The sequence below is a fragment of the Oncorhynchus gorbuscha genome, linkage group LG25 (genome assembly GCF_021184085.1).
Source record: "Oncorhynchus gorbuscha isolate QuinsamMale2020 ecotype Even-year linkage group LG25, OgorEven_v1.0, whole genome shotgun sequence".
NCBI classification, from domain to species: Eukaryota; Metazoa; Chordata; class Actinopteri; order Salmoniformes; family Salmonidae; genus Oncorhynchus; species Oncorhynchus gorbuscha.
Window position 1 is genome coordinate 17,722,450 of NC_060197.1, and position 7,444 is coordinate 17,729,893.

The following is a 7,444-nucleotide window of genomic DNA, read 5'->3' on the forward strand; positions in this document are numbered from 1 at the left end:
AAATAGGATTCGGGTTATGTTTGAGGCTAGGGTAGCAGCTGAACTGAGATGTGGACATAAAGCTAGGGTCAGGGCTAAGGGCTAGGTAGGGTTATAGTTAGAGACGATGGCCTTGTGTACTCTCTTCCTTCCCATGGTCAGTGCTGCCATTTTCCATCCTTTCAGCAATCCTCAACCTATGCTGTCTGTGAGGTGACAGGGGGGAAATCATTAGCATCCAATCTATCTGAATGTCACATGGCAAATATAGTGCTTACTCAAACAAATGCTGCTGTAGATGGCAGCTGTTTATGTGTTTGCGTGATCATACATATGCATGTGTCTCCTGGGCCAGTGTTGCCTAGATTGACTGGTGGTTTGCCCTCATGAGGAGTGGGTGTAACCAGACTGTAACAGGCAGGCTTGCGTCCCAAATGGCACCATTTTTAGTGTAGTATACCCTGGTCAAAAGTGGTGCACTAAATAGGGAATAGGATGGCATTTGGGACACATTGCAGCCTCCTGTTTGCCTGACGCACAATGTAACCTTTGAGATGATGGATCCTGACACAGCGGGCCATGTTTGACTTCACAGCCCGGAAATGTGAGAATCCAACTGTCAACAGCGAGAAATCATCAGCACAGCCAAGCTTGCTTCACCGCAGACACTGCCCTGAACACAGACGCACACACACAACATGCGCCACACACACACACACAACATACACCACACACACACAGCCGACATTTGGAAGGACATGTTTTTTTTGTTTTTTGGCATGCCATGTTGGAGAAGTGAGGTGAATGATTGCTCTGCTTCTGTGGGCCAAAATGTTTTTGCTGTTTAGGTTCAATCATATATTTAAGAGAATCTTAATGGAAGGCTGGACCTGCTGAATATTTATTGCTTTGTTTTTTTCAATGATTCTGTTAAGTTAGGGCCTAAATGAAAGGAATACTTGAGGTTGGGCTGGGGCTTAAAGAGATAGTTATAGGACTCAATGTGGATATAACCCGTTTTTTGAACGGACCTTACCATTGAGGGCTTCCACCATTTTAAAGTAGTCCACTGGGTGGGGATTCCTATGGGTTGGGAGCAATCAGTCAATGAGCAGAGCATGAAATTGGATGCTATGGTTTGTAAATGGCTTTAAGATTTATCACCGCCATCTAGTGGCCACAATAAATGAATGAATAATGATTTGGTACAGAACTCCAGCACTGCAGATGGCATTAAATCAAATCAAATCAAATGTTATTTGTCACATACACATGGTTAGCAGATGTTAATGCAAGTATAGCGAAATGCTTGTGCTTCTAGTTCCGACAATGCAGTAATAACCAACAAGTAATCTAGCTAACAATTCCAAAACTACTACCTTATAGACACAAGTGTAAGGGGATAAAGAATATGTACATAAAGATATATGAATGAGTGATGGTACAGAGCGGCATAGGCAAGATACAGTAGATGGTATCGAGTACAGTATATACATATGAGATGAGTATGTAAACAAAGTGGCATAGTTAAAGTGGCTAGTGATACATGTATTACATAAGGATGCAGTAGATGATATAGAGTACAGTATATACGTATACATATGAGATGAATAATGTAGGGTATGTAAACATTATATTAGGTAGCATTGTTTAAAGTGGCTAGTGATATATTTTACATCATTTCCCATCAATTCCCATTATTAAAGTGGCTGGAGTTGAGTCAGTGTGTTGGCAGCAGCCACTCAATGTTAGTGGTGGCTGTTTAACAGTCTGATGGCCTTGAGATAGAAGCTGTCACCAATATTAGCTTTACACTTTTTTTCAAACACAGAAGAAGAAAATGTACTACTTTAAATGGAGAATGCCTCAAATGGCACTGCCCATGCCATCACAGATGCCATATGGCACAGATACAAGTTTAGACCTCTTTCCATATCTATGGGCTGGGGTTAGATGGTGGAGAATGCATTTCATAGATGGATGAGTTACAGAGGGAACCATCTTGCTGGCTGTAACTGAAATAAGAGCAGGTTAGAGAATTATGTCTGTTCTTGATTGTGATTTCAATTCTATGTATAGGGCAGCAGCCTCTAATGTGCTAGTGATGGCTGTTTAACAGTCTGATGGCCTTTTCAGTCAATTGGTCCCAGCTTTGATGCACCTGTACTGACCTCGCTTCTGGATAATAGCGGGGTGAACAGGCAGTGGCTCGGGTGGTTGTTGTCCTTGATGATCTTTTTGGCCTTCCTGTGACATTGGGTGCTGTAGGTGTCCTGGAGGGCATGCCCCTGATGATGCGTTAGGCAGACCGCGCCACCCTCTGGAGAGCCCCTGCTGTTGCGAGCAGTGCAGTTCCCGTACCAGGCGGTGATATAGCCTGACAGGATGCTCTCAATTATGTATCTTTGTGGGGCCCTAGTGTTGAGGATCAGTGAAGTGCAGGTGTACTTTCTTGCTGCTGTTTGGGGTTGTATAGCACTTTTTGACACCTGCTGACTGGCTGGCTTTATTAATACATTTGATTGATTGACTGGGCCTTGACGACGGTCAGAGCGACCACCCTTTGGGGACCACTGTGATCAATGATGCCATTACCTGTCCTCAGCAGCCTCTCCGGACCAGTACACCTCTAGTCCCTCTCAACCCCCCCGCCCCTCCCCCCACACACACACACAATTAGGGAATACATGAATGTGGCCAATGGTCTATGAAATAAGTAGGTCAGTGCTGTATGATATAGTATATGCCAGCCGGGATCTCATCCATTTACCAGGCTGCAGAAGGTGTTGACATCTGAACACAGACAGACAGAAAGACAGAACGAGAAGAGAGAGAGAGAGAGAGAGAGAGAGAGAGAGCTTTACTATTTTACAAAAGGAATCCAACAGAGAATGGCACTATGATTCCCTGTAGACAAAATCATTACAGACATGCATGCAGGAGTAAAGTCAAATATTAGCACCCCAGCAGGTGTAGAAATAATCTACTGTTCCAACAAACCTACCTGTTTACCGTCCCAGATGGTACGCAGTGACCTGACAGAAGTGTTATCATTTCAACACTGTGTGTCCATGTGTGTGTGTGTATCCATTCACAGTTTTTATGCGAGTAAAGTCATACCGTATAAAAAAAAACACAACGGCTGTGATGGAAACAGGAAGTTTCGGTGCTATTTTAGAAATGCCAACAGATAATTTGTTAGTTCGACATGGTGGGATCTTTTTGTGTGGTAAAATGAATTAGGTGAGAAATGGCTAATATTAACCATATTGAAGTAAACTTGGAGTCACACAATGATATGTTGTGTGGTCATCCCACTAAGACTCAGGAAACCATGCAGTTTATGCTACAGACAAACTTATGATGAACTTCGAAAGTGCAGTGTGATCTTGATTCTCCTTTCCCTCTTATTTTCCAATAAATATCGAGGGTCTTTTTCTGGTGACATGATGGTCGATTCTTGACTGCTGTTTGACTAGTGCTGAGCGCTTAGTGCCTTTTGAGGTTGCTTAGAAAAAAATGATAACGGTTTAGGAATTCAGTCGTTTTTAGTAGTTCTTCAAAGTAAATATGGCATACTTTATGACTGCCGAATACCAACTATCAATCACTTAGATCAGGGTTTCCCAAACTGAGTCCTTATCTGATTCAGATAATCAATGTGTGATCTCTCTGTCTCTGTGTCTGCTCAGCACAGATCGGACAAGTTTAAGCGGGTGCGCAATGGATTGTGGTCACTGTAGTTAATTACCATGTGTTTTGCGCTAAACTATATTGAATATTGACCTGTTGCAAACTACAACTCCCTACTACATCACACAGTTCAAGCTTCATCTGATTTATCTCTACAGAAACTCCACATCTAGCTCACAGAAAAAAACCTAAAGAAATGGAATTTAAATCATTGAACTGACTGAACTGTCAATTAGTTGTTTAACAACAAAACAAAAATGTCAGTTAATCGTTCAGCACTATGTTTGACAAATTGAAATATTCTTATCCATAATAATATGATTATGTAGACTTGCCTGAGCGTGCACCCTACCTGCACTGTATAGGTACATTTTGCTATTTAACACAACAGTTTTTGTCACCAAACTAGTTGAAAATGCGATGGAAACACATTGAACTTTAGATTTTTTAAAGTGAAAAAAGTACATTTGTGTGCACTACATCATCATGCACTGATTTTCATCCGCAACAAGTCTGTTCGGTGAAAAACACAACACTGGCAGGAAAATGTGCAGATTTTAGAATATTCACATGAAAGTCTATCGCCAATTGGATTGGAAACCTAGCTCGTGTTATCATTCCGTGCTGTGTTCACACTCCAACACACCTAGCTAGTGTTATCATTCCATTCTGTGTGTTCACACTCCAACAGCCGCACAGTATTTGTGGTTCTGGATGTTCTCTTTGCTCATTTTAATGGGTTCAAAGGCACGGCTCCAGGTGCATGATAAAGGGGGAAAGACTGTAGAGAGACAGAGATGGAGGGAGTGAGACGTAGGAGAATGAGAGGGAAATGGGCAGGGTAAGAAAGAATGAGAAAATTGAGAGAGGGTAGAGTGTAGAAGTGGGAGATACACATAAGACAGAGAGAGAGAGAGGGTTGGTAGAGAGAGGGTTGGTAGAGAGAGAGAAGAGAGAGAGAGAGAGAGTGTGAGAGGAGTGTAGCGAGAGAAGAGAGAAAAGAGAAAGTGACATAGGACAACCAGAGGGGGGCAATGTAGGACCATCTATCCTCTTTCCCCTTCTCTCCTCCTCTCTCCTCTTCTCTGCACGGACAGTTTAACAAATGGGGACGGCAGACTCAGGGACATGTCCTCTCTCTCTCTTTCTATCTCTATCTCTATCTCCATCTCTTGGAGAGCCAGGTTGGGATGATTTATTGTGCCGTAAAGAGGAATAGGATGTGGCTGCTCTCTCACAACAACGCTTCTTCCCTTCCCACAGACAATGTGTGTGTTTGAGTGTGTGCACCCATGTGTGTCTGTGTGTGTGTGCACGCACCCTTGCTTGTGTGTGTGTGCGCGCACCCTTGCTTGTGTGTGTGTGCGTGCTTGTGTGTGTGTTTTCCTCCCCGACACAGATAAAAATGTCTCCCTCCTGGAGGTAACGTCAGTTTAACCCCATCAGATAATGACAATATTTGTTTGTCATTGTCATGCTGTGCTTCCAACAGGGTCCTTTCCACTGACGCAATGGTCCATGATCCCCAGCAATGACAAACAGGAAGAGAGTCATGTGAAATAAAGTGACACAGGAGGGGGGAAGAAACTAATGTATTGTAAACTTCTAATCAAACATCCCCAAGCTCTATGAGACCAATGGAGAGACATAAATTGAGGCAGGGGAAGAAGGACACTATATATACAAAAGGATGTGGATTCTCTGCCTCTAACCATATTACAGGGGCTGAGTCACTGGCTTACTGGTGCTCTTTCATGCCGCACCTAGGAGGGGTGCGTCACTTGAGTGGGTTGAATCACTGATGTGATCTTCTTGTCTGGGTTGGCGCCCCCCCTTGGGTTGTGCCGTGGCGGAGATCTTTGTGGGCTATACTCGGCCTTGTCTCAGGATGGTAAATTGGTGGTTGAAGATATCCCTCTAGTGGTGTGGGGGCTGTGCTTTGGCAAAGTGGGTGGGGTTATATCCTTCCTGTTTGGCCCTGTCCGGGGGTATCTTCAGATGGGGCCACAGTGTCTCCTGACCCCTCCTGTCTCAGCCTCCAGTATTTATGCTGCAGTAGTTTATGTGTCGGGGGGCTAGGGTCAGTTTGTTATATCTGGAGTACTTCTCCTGTCTTAACTGGTGTCCTGTGTGAATTTAAGTGTGCTCTCTCTAATTCTCTCTTTCTTTCTCTCTCTCGGAGGACCTGCGCCCTTGGACCATGCCTCAGGACTACCTGGCATGATGACTCCTTGCTGTCCCCAGTCCACCTGGCTGTGCTGCTGCTCCAGTTTAAACTGTCCTGCCTGCGGCTATGGAATCTTGACCTGTTCACCGGACGTGGTACCTGTCCCAGATCTATTATTTGACCATGCTGGTCATTTATGAACATTTGAACATCTTGGCCATGTTCTGTTATAATCTCCACCCGACACAGCCAGAAGAGGACTGGCCACCCATCATAGCCTGGTTCCTCTCTAGGTTTCTTCCTAGGTTTTGGCCTTTCTAGGGAGTTTTTCCTAGCCACTGTGCTTCTTCACCTGCATTGCTTGCTGTTTGGGGTTTTAGGCTGGGTTTCTGTACAGCACTGTGAGATATCAGCTGATGTACAAAGGGCTATATAAATACATTTGATTTGATATGATTTTGATTTGATGTGGACACCCCTTCAAATGATTGGATTCGGGTATTTCAATCAAGCACACAGCCATGCAATCTCCATAGACACACATTGGCAGTAGAGTGTCCTTACTGAAGAGCTCAGTGACTTTCAATGTGGCACCGTCATAGCATGCCACCCTTCCGAAAGTGAGTTCGTAAATGTTTTGCCTTACTGGAGCTGCCCCGAACTGTAAGTGCTGTTATTGTGAAGTGGAAACGTCTAGGTGCAACAATGGCTCAACCTCAAAGTAGTAAGCCACACAAGCTCACAGAACGGGAGTGCCTAGTGCTGAAGGGCGTAGCACATACAAATCGTCTGTCCTCGGTTGCAACACTCACTACCAAACTGCCTCTAGAAGCAACATCAGCTCAACTGTTCATCAAGAGCTTCATGAAATGGGTTTGCATGGCCGAGCAGTCGCACACAAGCCTAAGATCACCATACGCAATGCCAAGTGTCGGCTTGAGTGGTGTAAAGCTCGCCGCCAATGGACTCTGGAGTAGTAGAAACACGTTCTCACGCTTCACCATCTGGCAGTCTGGTGGACGAATCTATATTTGGCATATGCCAGGACAACGTAGTACCAACTGTAAAGTTAGGTGGAGGTGGAATAATGGTCTGGGGCTGAAAATGTCTCTATTTCCTCCAAGGTAGCCCTGAGGTTGTGGTGATGAATGTATAACAATGCACAACAGATCTTATATCAACTGCATAATAACATAAATCCCTTCTAACCAATTGTTATGCTGTAGTTGTTTTCTATCCAACCATGGAATATTTTAGATAAACCTTGTATCCGGTCAATTAAACTCTCAGTGAACCGAGCCTCATTTGAGTTCAGTTGCCTGAGAGTCAGCAAATGCAACATGGTTAATAGCGTCATTTAGAGGGGAATGGAAGACATTCAGTGTGTCTCAAATGGCACCCTACACAACTTTTTACCAGAGCCTTATGGACCCTGGTCAAAAGTAGTGCACTAGGTAGGGAATAGCGTGCCATTTGGGATGTATACATTGTTCCCATTGGATTGGGCTGATCTGATGGGGCTCGGTGAAGGGGAAAAAGGAGGAACATTACGAAGTGTAATTACTTTAAGCACCATTAGGAATGCAATAACTTGGAGTGTCTCGC